Source organism: Dendropsophus ebraccatus, chromosome 6, assembly GCF_027789765.1.
Source record: "Dendropsophus ebraccatus isolate aDenEbr1 chromosome 6, aDenEbr1.pat, whole genome shotgun sequence".
NCBI lineage: Eukaryota > Metazoa > Chordata > Amphibia > Anura > Hylidae > Dendropsophus > Dendropsophus ebraccatus.
The window spans coordinates 133155117-133171844 of record NC_091459.1 but is presented as its reverse complement, the minus strand read 5'-3'; the positions used below and the strand labels follow the sequence as shown (position 1 = coordinate 133171844).

The following is a 16728-nucleotide window of genomic DNA, read 5'->3' as shown; positions in this document are numbered from 1 at the left end:
GTGTCCATGTTTCCCAGGCAGTCCTCGGGCTGCATTTACCTTTTCCGGGCAGCGGTATTCAAATGCCGGTGGGGTTTTGAAACTCAGTTCCATTGAAGTAAATGGAGCTTAATTGCAAACCTGAACTGGAGACAACAGTAGGGGGAAAGTGGCCATGTTTTTGTAGTGCTGGATAACCCCTTTAACATCCAGGTGTCTGACAGCTGTCCATCATGCTCACCCCATGAATGTTTGGCTCAGCTAAGCATCCATATGTTTTAAGTGGGGGGAGGGAAGGTAAGCCTTGGACAGACACCTCTGGAGGCTGTGTATATCCACAAAAAGTAAGGTATCATCTTCTAGGGGATAGTTAGCAGGCTTCCATGCACATTAGACTACTGCTTCTCAAGTCCAGTGGTGTCAGAAAGTGCCAGAGACTTGTAATTTGCTTCTATAAAAAAAAAAAATATCCAGTCTTCCAGTACTTACCAGCTGCTGCATGTCCTGCAGGAAGTAGTTTATTCTTTCCAGTCTGACACAGTGCTCTCTGCTGCCACTTCTGTCCATGTCAGGAACTGTCTAGAACAGTAGCAAATCCCCATAGAAAACTTCCTTGCTCTCCAGACTGGAGAGAATACACCACTTCCTGCAGGACATACAGCAGCTGATAAGTACTGGAAAACTTGAGATTTTTTTATAGAAGTAAATTCAAATCTCTGGCACTTTCTGGCACCAATTGATGTGAAATATATGTATATATATATATATATATATATATATATATATATATATATATATATATTGCTAGAGTACCCCTTTAAAGGCATAAGTAAATATATGTTTCGCCAATAGGAATGTTATACCAGTATTACAAGTGTGTAAGGACGATGCATTGTACGCTCGATATCCATGTTTTCCACCACTGTGAACGCAGCCTTAAATCTCTTTTCTCTCTTCTCCTTAGTTGTGCTCTCAAGCTGTGGATACTCAGAGAAATTAAAGATAGATCACAGGAAGATCAAATGAAAAACCTGAAACACAGTCCGGTAATTTACACCGCGTGAAATCCCCAGCAAGGAACTTCTTCATGAAAAATTGAGATGTCACCAGTAAAAGAACTCTGCGGGGAAACTTAAGGTAACGCTGCAGCGGGGGAAGGGAATGCTGATGGAGGGTGCAGCTCAGGAATACTCTAACATGGCTTCTATATGGAAGGTTCTATAGAACAACGGCCAATAATGTTATACTGTATACATTCAGACAATTAGAGGTACAATGTTGGATAGAAAGTCAGTGTGTTCCTATTCTACCAAGTTAGTATATAGTTAGAATACTGTATATACATTTTCTTTTGTGGTAAAGATATTTCAATGTGATATGTATACTTTTGTATCTTATATAGATATATTGTTACATAGATGGAGACAAGATGACTCATTCATAGTTATCTCAAAGGGGTTATCCAGCCAAGATTACTATTATTATTATTATTATTATTATAAAAAAATATTTCAAATCAACTGGTTTCAGAAAGTTATATAGATTTGTAATTTATTTCTATTAAAAAATTTCAAGTGTCCCCATACTTATCAGCTGCTGTATGTCCTGCAAGAATTGTTGTTTTCTTTCCAGTCTGACACAGTGCTCTCTGCTGCCACCTCTGACTGTCCAGAGGAGCAACAAATCCCCATAGGAAAATTTTTCCAGCTCTAGACAGGTGGCAGCAGAGAGCACTGTGTCAGACTGAAAAGAAAACTTTTCCTGCATGACATACAGCAGCTGATAAGTATGGGAAGACTTGAGATTTTTAAATAGAAGTAAATTACAAATCTGTATAATTTTCTGAAGCCAGTTGATTTGAAAGAAATTTTTTTGGGCTGGACAACCCCTTTGAACACAGAAGAAAGGCTAAGGGAATCCAATACAGTAGGTATTGCTTTCCTTGCTCCTAGGTGCTGAACCTCTGATCCCATTCTAGCACTTTCCTGCATGAAGAAGGTGATGTAAGCATTGCTTATCCATGTACTAAGTTGCAAGTAAAAGCATGCATCACCTTGTGGTCATTGCATGTTGCGTACAGGTCTACACAGTCCATAGAGAAAACTATTGGGCAGCGGGTTGCTAGGGAGCGAGGACAGGAATACGTTTTAAGATTCCAGGACAATCCCTTCAACCCCAAGACTAAAGCCTTAGAGGTGTTTCCAACATTAGACACATATGGCTGCTTTATTTTATTTTATTTTATTTATCTCACTAATTTTCATCAACATACATATAATACCCTACTGTTCTTGGATTAAATGGATTGTCCAGCGAAAATCTTTTTCTTTCAAATCAACTGGTGTCAGAAAGTTATATAGATTTGTAATTTACTTCTATTAAAAAATCTCAAGTCTTCCCATACTTATCAGCTGCTGCATGTCCTGCAGGAAATGTTGTTTTCTTTTCAGTCTGACACAGTGCTCTCTGCTGCCATCTCTGGCCGAGACAGAGAAGGAGACTCTAAAGAAGGAGATGTTTTCTATATGAATCCCCATAGAAAACCTCTCCTGCTCTGGAAAGTTTCTGTCTCGGCCAGAGATGGCAGCAGAGAGCACTGTGTCAGACTGAAAAGAAAACAGCTAATAAGTGTGTTGGAAAAGACTTCAGAAGAGAAGGATTTAGGGGTAATGATTTCTGAAAGCCTTAAAATGAGTCACCAGTGCAACCAGGCGGTGGGGAAAGCAAATCGTATGCTGGGGTGTATAGCTAGAGGTATAACCAGTAGGAAGAGGGAGATTGTGATCCCGCTGTATAGAGCTCTGGTGAGGCCACATCTGGAATACTGTGTCCAGTTCTGGAGACCTCACCTAAAAAAGGACATTGATAAAATAGAACGGGTCCAAAGACGGGCTACAAAAATGGTGGAGGGTGTGAGGCATAAACCATATCAGGAAAGACTTAAGGATTTGAATCTGTATAGTCTGGAGGAAAGAAGGGAAAGGGGGGACATGATTGAAACCTTTAAGTATGTTAAGGGACTAAATAAGGTTCAAGAGGGGAGTGTTTTTAGTAAAAAACTGAGCTCAAAAACAAGAGGACACAGTGAGAGGTTAGTTGGGGGAAAGATCAGAAGCAATGTAAGAAAATATTATTTTACTGAAAGAGTAGTAGATACCTGGAACAAACTTCCAGCAGAGGTGGTTGGTAAATCTACAATAACAGAATTTAAACACGCCTGGGATAGACATATATCTATCCTAAGATAATAAGGAAGAAAATACTAAAAGGGCAGACTAGATGGACCCAGTGGTCTTTTTCTGCCGACAATCTTCTATGTTTCTATGTTTCTATGCTGGATAACCCCTTTAACTCAATCTCTACAGGTTTTTTTTTTTCTTTCAAGCTAAAAAACTAACATAAAGCATTTGCAACCTTCTATTTTAGCTTTATGTGAGGTAGCCAATATCCCAGTTTTACAGGCCTATTTGGTTATCACATGTGAGTGTGGTAATACGGTAGAGCTGCAGTATAGACTCAAATCTTGCCATCTTATAATAACATCAGATTCATAAAAAATGAATTTATTGGAAGGAAATAAAATGGGTTGAATAAAACTTGTGTTGAATTTGGAAAAACCGTTGGTGTTAGGCTGGGTTCACACTACGTTTTTGTGATCCGTTTTATTTTTCGTCCGTTAAAAAAAAAAAAAAAAAAACGATAAAAAACGGATTGCATTGTGTGCATCCGTTTTGATCCGTTTTTCCATTGACTATCATTATATAAAAAAAAAAAAATGGATCAAAACGGATCCGTTTCTTTTAACGGACAGAAAAATAAGGTCTACTCCGGTTTTGTGTACGTCAAAAAGAACCGATCTGTTTTGATCCGTTTTTTTTTTTTTTATAATGGAAGTCAATGGAAAAATGGATCAAAACGGATGCAAACAACACAATCTGTTTTTTCATCCGTTTTTTCTTTTTTTGCAAAAAAAAAAGATGGAAAAAAAAACAGATTGCAAAAACATAGTGTGAACCCAGCCTTAGATGTGTTGAGCTGTTTATATTGGGGTTTTTTTTGTCTTTGTTTTACATACAACTAAAAGTTTGTAAACTTTACAACATCCTTAATTTGCAATGGAGGTTGAATATATGTGATTGTAACTTTATAAGACATTCCACATTCCACTGCCTGACTGAGAAGTTCAGGAAAAAGAACACAGTACCTCAGATGACACAGTAATGCATTACATTTATTTCTAAGTGCTTCCTTCAGAAAGCTTCCTGACACATGCTAGTTTGCACATCGTATTTGAGCTGCCATAGCTAGAACTCTTAACACACATCAGATGCATAATGTGCGCACTTGTATTTAATGAACAGTTTACCTCACAGAAAGAAACAGAATTTTGATATATTGTTGCAGTGTCCCGTTGTGTACCCATTGTTGGACATTCATGCCTGGCTCAGATGTGTATCAGATGGAGTCCTAATGTTTGCACTTGTTTTGGCTGTATGCAGTATTAGACTGGCCCACCATAGGAACAGAGAATCCTCCAGTGGGCCCCCAGCTTTACAACCTGCACTAACACTGACTGATATGTTTTTTCTCACTGGTTCTTCATTGGTGATCCCCCAGGATCATTTCCTCTAGTGGGCCCTGGATACGCCAGTCTGACACTGGTTGTATGTGATAGGAACCTCATTCACATTACCTTGGTCCATTACAGCGTAGGAACATCTCAGCCTTTTCTAGGGCTGTGCTGTAGCCCCAACTTCTCCCTCCCCAGAAAGAAACCAGTTTAGTCTAGCCAGCTTCTCCAGCTGAGAGAGTAGGCTTTGTCAGGCCTAGCCCAGAATCGGTAAGGTCTCAATAGCTCCAGCAGAATTTGAATTATATCCTTGAGAAAGCACTGTAGTCCACTTCCAGGGAGAGAAAAGAGAGTAGACGGTAGAGAAGACAGGGACTTTGTGAAAAGGTGGACAAGGACCATACAGCTATCTTAGTACCAGAGCTTCAGGCCGGGCCTAGAGACATTGTGGCTGCCCAGCACCAGTTTATCCCACGGAACTGTACCCCACAACTCAACTTGGAAATCTACTAGGAGCCAGTCAACTAATGTGGATCCCTCAGAGGAGAAGTCATTGAATTAGTTGTGGAACATCAAGTTAATGGGACCCCAGATTTCTCCCTTATTAAAGGGGGAACTATCAGCAAGTTGGAAAAATCTAACCTGCTGATATCCCCCTATTGAGGTACTGTATGTCTCTTACCTTCCTCCTTGGTGCCATTCCTGCGCTGTTAGTAGTGTAATCCTTGGTCCGGAGCATCGATAGAAGCACTGCCCTCAGAGCAAGAACCATTGATTATCATTAGAAGGAGCGGGTGGGCTCATGCTCTGGGGGCGGGGCAGAGCTCCTAAAGGTGCTACGGAAGAAGGATTACACTACTAACAGCACTGGAACAGCGCCGAGGAGGAAGGTAAGAGACATACTATCCAAAATAGGGGGCTATTAGGCTATTACAATAGTCTAACCTGCTAATAGTTCCCCTTTAAAAGCAATACCCTTGCTCCAGCCATCTATTAGAATACCGTGTTACAAGTGACTGTACTACCACCACCGTGTTTTATATATATACAGTATATATATATATATATATATATATATATATACAGGTAAACAACCGCAGCACTCGAAGTACAGTCAAAAAAGCGTGAAGTTTATTCCACCCAAAACTTGCGACGTTTCGCTCCCACACTGGGAGCTTTTTCAAGCAGTGTGGGGGCGAAACGTCGCAAGTTTTGGGTGGAATAAACTTCACGCTTTTTTGACTGTACTTCGAGTGCTGCGGTTGTCTACCTGTTTATATACTACGCACTGTTGGTCCCTTGTGCTGACCGCTTGGCACCCACCTTCTTATACTTTGAGGAGTGCTGCAGGACTTTCTTATTTTATATATATATATATATATATATATATATATATATATTTTTTTTTTTTTTTTATTTTTTTTTTTACCTCTGTATCCGGCCCATGCGAACACCAAGGTTACTGTACACACCATCCGACCAGACACTTAGCACTATGTGAAACGACCCCCCTCACCACTGTGTCAGTCCAAAGAGTGCAGGATTATGCTGTGAGGTCCTTGGGCCATGTGACATAAGTTCCAGTCACGGTGACTAGCTGTGGGATAGGTCCCAGTAACATCACACATGTTTCCCCTGCTGCTTAGACACCTTGCCTTCCCTCTGGGGGGGCTGCACTTACATAACTCATTCATCACTGTATAAAAGAACTCTGAAAAGTTTTCTTCAGATACCAACCACACCCGTGGTTTGTCATGGCAACACGTTCCGAAGGTAAAGTCACTTATGACGCTGGGTGATTCACCGAGTCATTGTGCAGACACCCTCAACATCTTCTCATAGAAGTGGTCTGGTTTCCAGTTACCAGGCAACTACAGCTGTTTTCCATATACGCTTTTAGATAAGAAAGGGAATACGCTAGACGTTGCTGCTGGAGAAGTTCAATGGGGAATAGAGTGGGATGCATTTGTCTATAGGTGAGAAAAGTGACAGCAATGGAAATTCCCCAACACAAACTATTTGCTTGACCTTTTACGAGTTATTCAGTGAGTAATGAGACCGATGACATGCGCGTAGGAATATGTATATGATTCCATTTTTATCCCTTTCTTTAGCATGATAATTCTATGTTATCACCTAACAACGCTCAAGACTAGTGTGTAGAGATGAGCGAACCTCGAGCATGCTCGAGTTTATCTGAACCCGATCGTTCGGCATTTGATTAGCGGTGGCTGCTGAAGTTGGATAAAGCTCTAAGGTTGTCTGGAAAACATGGATACAGCCAATGACTATATCCATGTTTTCCACATAGCCTTAGGGCTTTATCCAAGTTCAGCAGCCACCACTAATCAAATGCCGAACGATTAGGTTCGGATGAACTTGAGCATGCTCCAGGTTCGCTCATCTCTACTAGTATGCTACATATTGGTAGAAGAGAACATGACTAGGAAAAGTCAATCATTAGGTGACGGAAAACATAACAAACATCTTATTTTTACCTCTTCCTACTTCCGCACCATTTACTGCACCCCCCCCCCATCCTGATATAGATGGAGCTCCCCTTCTATATCAGAACGTGGGGTGTACTAAGTGACTCCCAGTAGAGCCATCACACTACATTCTTATCTAACCCATGCTAAGATCCTGCAAGATTTACCTAATTTGTGTAATGTTTACTTTGCTGACCACAAATTTACTGAGCATGTGTGTTTGTTGTCCCCTGATGAACCCTAGATGGCAGGGGAAACACGTTGAGACAAAATTGACATTTCTAATTTGACTCTTAATGAGAGTATTGTGTATCATTTATGGACAATAATGGTACGGACATGTTTTAAGTAAGCTCCTTAATGGGGAGTATTGGTACATAAGAATAACATTGGTTTTCTGGACTAGGTCTGACACTGCACTTGATGTTTTTTTTTATCATTGTGGGGTTATTTTGTTACTTTTATATTTTAGCTGAATATCATTAAAAGTTATCGTTTTAAGTGACTATGGATCTGCGAATGTTGACATATTGACACAGTCCCTGATGAATTCTGTAATATTTGGAGCGCTGAAACCCAGCGGAGGCTGTGATGTGGGAATTGTCAGGAAAAAACATCTTGTGTGAAGTAACATAGGCGGGAAAGAGACACCTGTGAAGAGAACAGGATATGGATCTAGATTGAAGGGTTTAATTCTGACTGGTACCACTTTGGAGAAATGAAGTTGCCATAGAAAGTGAAGAAAAAGTTCAGTAAGCTTGGTTATCTTTAGTACATTGGCCTGTATGTGTCTTCTTGTTTTAAAGGAGAAGTCTGGCGGGAGGAGAGTAAAAAACTATTATGGGCAGGGCGTAGGGGCGGGGGGATAAATAAAAAAGACAATATGTTTACCGCTTCCAGTGCCGACGCTGCACCAAATCATGGACCCCACTGGTTGTCATCTTCTCCCGGGTTCCGGGGACGTCATGGCCTGGGTTTGAGGTCACAGACAGTCCCAATCAATGACCGGCTGAGCAGGGCATCCATCAGCCGGGTCATGACGTAGCCAGAGGGGAGCTCAGAAGACAGACGGCGGGGTCCAGGAGCAGGACATGGCTTTGCGGGCGCCGGAACTAGTGACTGTAGCTTCTTTTTTATTTTCCAGACACCCCCTGCCCGTAACGATTACTGACACCTCCCACCCCCACCGGACTTCTCCTTAAACAGAAAACAACTTGAAGGAAGAGAAACATGAACTCCACACTGCAAATTTGTCTGACTTGTTTGCTTGATCACAATTCTGATTAAGAAGCAACCCGGTAGCTCAGTGGTTAACATGGTTGGCCAGCAGGGCTAGGGTACTGAATCTGAACCATCTATTTAGCGTATGTATGTTCTTTACACGTTTGGGTTGGCTTCCTCCAGTTCCACCAGTTTTTCTCCTAATCATTGGTTCGTTGACTTCCTTTAAAACTGTGTCGTGTTTCAGTTCGCGAAATTGCTGTAGTCCCATTGTAGACAAAGAATGATGTGAATGATGACAGTTTTATATGCAACATGGTGTTAGCAAGCCCACTAGACTGATCCAGCAACCATTAAAAGGGGTTATCCAGAATTACAAAAACATGGCCATTTTTATCCAGAAACAGCACTGCTCTTGTCTCCAGTTTGAGTGCAGGTTTTGTCGGTTAGTTTCATTGAAGTTAATGGAGCTTAATTGCAAACCACATCTGAACTGGAGACAAGAGTGGTGTTGTCTCTGGAAGAAAGCAGACTTGTTTTTGTAGCTCTGGATAACACCTTTAAATGGATTGGCAACTTTATAGTGAAATTGCTCAGTGTACAGTATAGTAAGCGTAGTTACTGCGTTTACAGACAGCAGCTAAAATCAGACTCCCCTCCTCCAGGCTGTGCTGTCCTGCTCTGTGGTGAGTCTGTCCATAAGATGACTGACAAGGAGAAGCATGTGATCATGCCCCGCCTCCAATTTTCCAACACTGCATATGCCTATGCATATGACAGGGGGCTTGGCATCGTCACATGCACCTCCATGTCGGCCATCTTATGGACAGACTCACCACAGAGCAGGACAGCACAGCCTGGAGGAGTGAAATAACTACACTTACTAATACTGTACACTGAGCAATTTTACTACAAAGTGGCCAACCCCTTTAAGGATTGCAAACAGAAGACCTACCATAAGTTTTTGGTGAAAAAGGATAACAATGTCCATGAACCATCCATTTCAAGTAAGAAAAGTCCATCCTGATAGTATACAGCATTTCTATATTTACGAGTCTTGCTCTCAGACAAGCTTGTAGAGCACAGAAAAGATGGATGAAATATTAGTAGCATTGTACAATGAAAGGCCCTTCCTCCGGTGATTGAAATGTTATGTTGTTTGGTAGAACAGGTAGTAATAATGACATGCTTCCCTAACACATTGCATTGCATTAGTGGCTTGTCAGTTCTATCACCGCTCTCTGAATTATTTATTAGAAGGTTTTTTTTATAGACAAATTTCTCCAGCCTAACATTGCTATATGTATTTTCCAAATACATCATTGCTAAATAGCGTACAATGTATCTTCCTGCGGAAGCCGATAAGTTAATGGACTTTGTCTTGATATAAAAATAGACCTTGGCATTTTAATGAGGGAAAAATGCAAGTTGGTAAATTCCCGACATTGCAGCTGGTAAGGTATTTCTGTGGGATAGCTTTAAGGACAGACTATAGTATCATAAAATGTCCTACTAAATCATCATCATAATGATTATTAGCACGCTGGCTGAATATAGATCAGGGATCCATGGGGCTTGGATGTTCCCATAACTCTTCCCTTTGTTTACTCGGAGTGTTTAATATTCCGGACTGGTGAGCGATATTACATCTGCTTATTAATGGAATCAATGGCGGTATCATTTCTAATCGGCTCCCTGATCTGTTTGTTTGAATTTCTATATGATTAGTTTTTATGTTTTTTGTGCCCTCGTATAATATGAGCATTAAAGCTATCAGAAGTGGTATGGGCAGCAATAAGTGATTATATGTTTGATGTGGACCTATACACTGCTGATACTGAGATCTTGGTGTAGAAGCCATATTTTAATAGGGTTTATCCAGCGAAAAATTGTTTCTTTCAAATCAACTGGTTTCAGAAAGTTTTATAGATTTGTAGTTTACTTCTATTTAAAAATCTCACATTTTCCCATACTTAGCTGCTGTATGTCCTGCAGGAAGGGGTGTATTCTTTCCAGTCCAGTGCTCTCTGCTGCCACCTCTGTACATGTCAGGAACTGTCCAGAGCAGAAGAGGTTTTCTATGAGGATTTGCTTCTGCTCTGGACAGTTCCTGACATGGACAGAGGGGGCAGCAGAGAGCCCTGTGTCAGACTGGAATACACCACTTCCTGCAGGACATACAGCAGCTAATAAGTACTGGAAGTACTGGATTTTTAAACTGAAGTAAATTACAAATCTATATAACTTTCTGAAACCAGTTGATTTGAAAGAAAAAGATTTTTGCTGGATAACCCTTTTAAAGGGCAACTGCAGCGAAAAACTGTTCCTTTTAAATCAACTTGTTTAAATAAAAATTCCAGAGATTTGTAATTTACCTACTTATCAGCTGCTGCATATCACAGACATAGATGTAGATGTGTAGGACATACAGCAGCTGATAAGTACTGGAAGACTTGATATTCCTTAGTAGAAGTACTGTAAAGTATAATTCTCTGGCAGTACCCCTTTAAGGGGACTGTCTCTCATGGGGTCTTTGGTTTTATTGGTGGGTGGTGTTTAATCCTTATCTTTTATAATGCTTTAGGCTTATATAATATATTTATCAGTTGGAATACAGGTTGGATTGTAATAAGTGTCCTGACTGTGGTCGTATATTGCTGCTAAATGAATATGTAGGTATTTTAATCCTTTTCTGAAGGATCCCTGAAAAATGAGGTGGAATCTCGCACCTAATAAGTGATCTATAATTGGTTGTAAACATCCATAAATTATGGTTTGTCAGGAAACTTATCCCCAGTAGTGGTAGGGAGTATTTTCACCTTGCCTGGGGATTAGAGATGAGCAAATTTACGGTACAAACTATGCAAATTGCTTAAAGTCCATGCCGCTCCGTGCTGCTCCACCCCGGGTGCCTAGAAAAGCTGGATCCAGTCCTGGGAAACTTCTCTCAGGACTGGATCCAGCTTTTCCAGGCACCGAGGGGGGAGTGGCACGGACTTTATAGGCAGAAGGCTGATAAAGCAGGTTGCTGAACTAATATAGTGATTCGCTTAGTTTGTACTGTAAATTCGCTCATCTCTATTGGGGATGTATGCCATTAGCCAGTAAGGGAATAACTGGCTCCTCATTTATGAGGATCAAGAGCCCGTTCCGGATCCCCATTGGACCGGCGATCTGATCCTCAAGGTTCTGGACAGGCAGAGGAATATGTCAATCAAAAGACACTGCTCAGCTGCAGCGATCAAGGCTAGCAGCGAGCAGTGTAACTCCTGCATTGCCAGGAGGACGAGAAGCAAGTGGGTGTATCACACAAAATGTAAAAACCAGGACCAGTTCACACCAGGCTCACTGCACATTCCTGACACGAACGTTGGGTAAGTTTGCTCTTCACCAGTTGGGATCCCTCTTTAGTTTTACCTGTACGTGAAACATCAATCATTTTGAGCTGCGCTGAAAGACATCCCCAGCTCCACCCTAACCCTGTCACTATCCGATTAGTCAATCATTTTATATAAGATTTTCTTCTCTTGCGGATTATGTAGAAGCTATAAAGTACATTATTATTAGTCCTGCTTACAGAATAATAAGATCTATGGAAAATTAAGTCATCGTCAGTCCTATTCCCGTCTCTGACAACTCTATTCACAGCGTGTCACTGCCGCTCTATACCTTCTTCTTCATTCTTCGACAAACGTTGCTTATGTGTAAATTTCATTGTCCGGGCTTCACCTTCTCCTATTCTTCATGGCGTTCTCAGTCTCTTCTTTACCTGCTGTTTGTAACACCGCTAAACAGCAAAAATAAAATAAAACGCTATATATAATGACCGTACAAAAAAGCCATCAAATAACAATGATAGACGAGAAGACTTTACTGATCTCGCTACGACTACACCGTTACAAGGAACTATCGGAATCCTGGAAGAAAATTTCAAAGTTTCTCGTAGCAATATCACATCCTTTAAGGATATAGTCACATCCCACCACCTAAAGGAAAAAAAAAAAAAAAAGATGAGGAATAACATTGGCTCCCCATGATTTATTTACCACCTTTACAGCAAGGCAACATTTTGGTCTTGTAGGACCTCTGTAATGTATAATTGATGAAGATCCTACAAGGCTAACGTGTTTCCTTTGTGTATACATGGGTAAATAAATCATGATGGTAAAACAACATTGGTTGCTGATGTTGCTCCTTTCTGTTCCTTCTATGTCATCTGCTTGTACCACCTTGTTGGCATTCTGTACGGTATACATGCCAAGCAATTGATGAGATTTTACATAATTGGCAACAGGGCTTTGTGTTCCTGCCAACTAATAAGGTCAGAAGTGTCTCTAGTGTTCTCTTTGCTTCATTGTGGTTTGAAGCCCCTGGCACACCTAACAAACAGATGAGTGCCCTTCCATATAATGGCCTAAACAAATAAACATGTGGGCAACTCAAGTTTGCCAAATCATGGGTGGGTTCATAATATGGCACATAGGATCTGCCTGCATAAATGTTGGCTGCAATATCCCCCCCCCCCCCTCCCCAATTGCCTTAAAGGGAAAACCATGAACAGGTTAAAAGCATCTAACCGGGTAATATCTCCCTATAGTGCACAGGGCGCTGAGGATGAAGGTAAGTTTCTTCACCCTCTGTGTGTTTTTTTTTGTTAATCCATATGCTAATTAGACGGTTTGGCACATTGGGGCTGGGACTACTGCCCTCAGTGCACCGATCCATAATGGCCGACACTTCTAATTAATTTTGAGGCAGCGCTCTGCAGTGATGTCACACGAAAACAGTGCTGAGGATGAAGGTAAGAAACCTACATCCATTCTCAGCATCCCGTTCATTATAGGGAGATATCAGCAGGTAAGATACTTTTAACCTGTGGACTCAGTAAAGAGCTGAGGATCCTGTAGACTCAGTAAAGAGCTGAGGATCCTGTAGACTCTGTGAAGAGCTGAGGATCCTGTATAGTGAAGAGCTAAGGATTCTGTAGACTCAGTAAAGAGCTGAGGATCCTGTAGAGTGAAGAGCTGAGGATCCTGTAGAGTGAAGAGCTGAGGATCCTGTAGACTCAGTGAAGAGCTGAGGATCCTGTAGACTCAGTAAAGAGCTGAGGATCCTGTAGAGTGAAGAGCTGAGGATCCTGTAGAGTGAAGAGCTGAGGATCCTGTAGACTCAGTAAAGAGCTGAGGATCCTGTAGAGTGAAGAGCTGAGGATCCTGTAGAGTGAAGAGCTGAGGATCCTGTAGAGTGAAGAGCTGAGGATCCTGTAGATTCAGTGTCAAATTAATTATGACTTAGAGAATCCACATTTCTGGTACCTGGACCTGGAGGCAGACTGGGCAAGAAGGTTCTAGGTTCAGACAAATGCCACTCACTATAATAGAGGTATAACTGTTTTACACTTATATATCTTATTGTTGCCTCCCATAGCTACATTACAAGCGGCCTAGATCACCATCTAGTTTTGTCAGATACCTCCACAGAATAATAACCTGCAGTGCCGTTATATGTCATGTTACAGATCGAATTAATAAACCAACATCTAATTGTGGTATTTTTCTTTATAGCTTGGGGAACGCCATATGTATGAATGGTAATTGTAAGAGCTAATATCTGTTCTTACATTGTAGCTTTGGGCAACATTAATAAATCCAGAGTACAAAAATACTGTGTGATCAACCATGTTCACTATACAAGCTAAAACTAGAATATCAATAACCACAAATTTTATACAGAAAAGAAATAAAATCAATTCTTCTACAATCTTAGTAAATTTCTGCTGTGTGCGACATTGGTGCTGATTTACTAACGTTTTCCCGGCAACAAAGTGTTGAGTTTTTCGACATGTTTACTAAAGGTGCGCAACACAATTTTTCCAAATAACCAACAAACCCGTTATTTTTGTTCAAAAATCTGCCAAATGGGTGTCATGGGTGTGTCCTTTAAAACGCACCACAACCGACAGATTTACTAAGCAAACCATCTAAAAACCGTCCGCTTCTAGGGTGGTGGGATAGTCGGGTTTTAGTTTTGTCCTGTGAAAAACCTTCCAGATTAAGGCTATGTGCACACACTGTAAGAGACCGGCCGTTCTCTGACCCGGCCGATCTCTGAAAAGATCATCCCGGCCGGTACCGGATGATCTTTAGGGCCGCAGAGTTCTGATGCGGGCGCACACGGATGCGCCCGCATCAGAGCTCCACACTGTACACTATGGAGCGTACGCCCGGAGCCGCTCGCTACATAGAGTGCACTGACATGTCAGTTTTCTACGGTGCTGCGAGAGATCCCGGTTGGAGCGTATACTAAGTGTATACACTCCAGCCGGGATTCCTTAGAGGCCAGGTAACGTATATTTTCGTATTAATCACAGCCGTTGTTGCAATCATCAACAACAGCCGTACATTTACGAAAATATATGTTGTGTGAACATGGCCTTAATAAGAAAAAAAAGACAAAACCGACAGCATTACAGCTTGTTAGTAAATAAGCCCCATTGTGCGTTATTGGGTGTACAGTTAGGTGCATGGAGGGGACACATACAATATTCTGTGCGGGTGATAACTGTAATCTTTAATGCCAGATCTAATTGTTCCTATAATATTTTAACCTAGAGCTGGGTGTTTTATCAGTAGTACACACACAGGGCTTCCTTTCCCTTACTTCTCAGGCCGACCAGGGTACAGCACGGCACATACTCCTCTCTGCAATGCCATGACATTTTGCTGGTAAAAATGTATTGAGCAACCTGGCATTGTACTGGCCTGATGATTTACATATTATACTACTATAGATGGCCTGTGAGGCAGGAAGGGTTACTGATGCACTGGGCTTTGCGAGGTGTTATCTGAGCAGGAATGAAATAAACAGCAAGGAAGGGGTTACATTATACACTGGTAGTGCTGCTGAGTAGCTAAAGGGAGAGGGAAGGGAGAGATCACACTGCAGTGCTGTTGGTATACAGCAGTAGGTACACTGTTATTTACACAAAGGACTAAGCTTTGTGGGTTACAGGGGAGTACAGGGAAGCCTTTATGTACTTGTCACTAAAAGTGTGCATTATTAGGCATGATCAGGTTTGTAGCTACACAGTCGGTCTGCAGGTATAAAGTCAAGGCTTTCTCTCTTTCTCTTGCCCATAGCTTAGGCTAAGCCCCTGTATTCTGTCCTGATCTAGCTGCTGCTAGAGACAGAATTGCCCAAACAACAGGAGGTGGACATCATATTACAGGGGAGGGAAATTTCTGAAGGTGAGGAGTCATTTTTGATAAATTAAGTGATTTACAAATATGTTAGGATTCGGGATCATTGGTTATCACATGGTGGGAAGTTGTTTCAGGGGTCAGTGACTAGTGGCAGTTAACAGTGAAGCTATGAAATGATGATATAAGCTGTATTAGTTCAGTTACATTTTTTTAAAACCATTGTTGTGGATCTAGGTCTACATGATGTATTTCCTGGTATATGTGTTCTTTATCCATGTACCCTGTAGGACCATCAAAATGTCAAGCAGCCTCAAGACACACCATGCACAGTGCACACTGCAGGGCACTAAAAATGTCAAGAAACTTCAGGACACCCTAGGGTCAACAACACATAAAGGACCTTGGTATAGCGATCAATGTTTTACTTTGGTTTATGCAGTTGCTACAGTCTCTGTGACTAAAAGGCAAAACCCCCAAAATCTGGCATCATGAATTTAGTGTATACCTTAAAGGGTTGTTTGAGAGATTCAGCTGTCATATTAACATCCTCCATGGCATGCTATTCACATGTGATCAATGGGACAGCAACTGGATCCAAGAATGATGGAGCCATAGTGATCAATGGACATCATTGTATAGAATAACGTTTTTTTAAGTGATTATATGTGTATTTCATTCTGCTATAAGCAAGTAGTAGCCATTAATAAGTTAGGATTTATCTCTGTTTTGTTTGAGATTATATACATCACTCCAAATGGAAAGATAGATAGATAGATAGAGAGAGAGAGAGAGAGAGAGATAGATAGATAGATAGATAGATAGATAGATAGATAGATAGATAGATAGATAGGAGATAGATAGATAGATAGATAGATAGATAGGAGATAGATAGATAGATAGATAGATAGGAGATAGATAGATAGATAGATAGATAGATAGATAGATAGATAGATAGATGATAGATAGATAGATAGATAGATAGATAGATGATAGATAGATAGATAGATAGATAGATAGATAGATAGATAGATAGATAGGAGATAAATGATAGATAATAGATAGATAGATAGATAGATAGATAGATAGATAGATAGATAATAGATAGATAGATAGATAGATAGATAGATAGATAGATAGATAGATAGATAGGAGATAGATAGGAGATAGATAGATAGGAGATAGATAGATAGATAATAGATAGATAGGAGATAGATAGATAGATAGATAGATAGATAGATAGGAGATAAATGATAGATAGATAGATAGA

General features: G+C 40.8%; 1 protein-coding gene across 1 annotated transcript in view; it reads left to right on the top strand.

Moving 5' to 3' along the window:
* MYT1L (myelin transcription factor 1 like) overlaps nt 1–16728 on the top strand; it is a 361678-nt gene that overhangs the window by 91212 nt on the left and 253738 nt on the right. The window contains exon 2 of the mRNA XM_069974064.1: nt 944–1116. The gene's annotated coding sequence lies outside the window, so the exon portion shown is untranslated. The remainder of the gene's footprint in view (nt 1–943; nt 1117–16728) is intronic.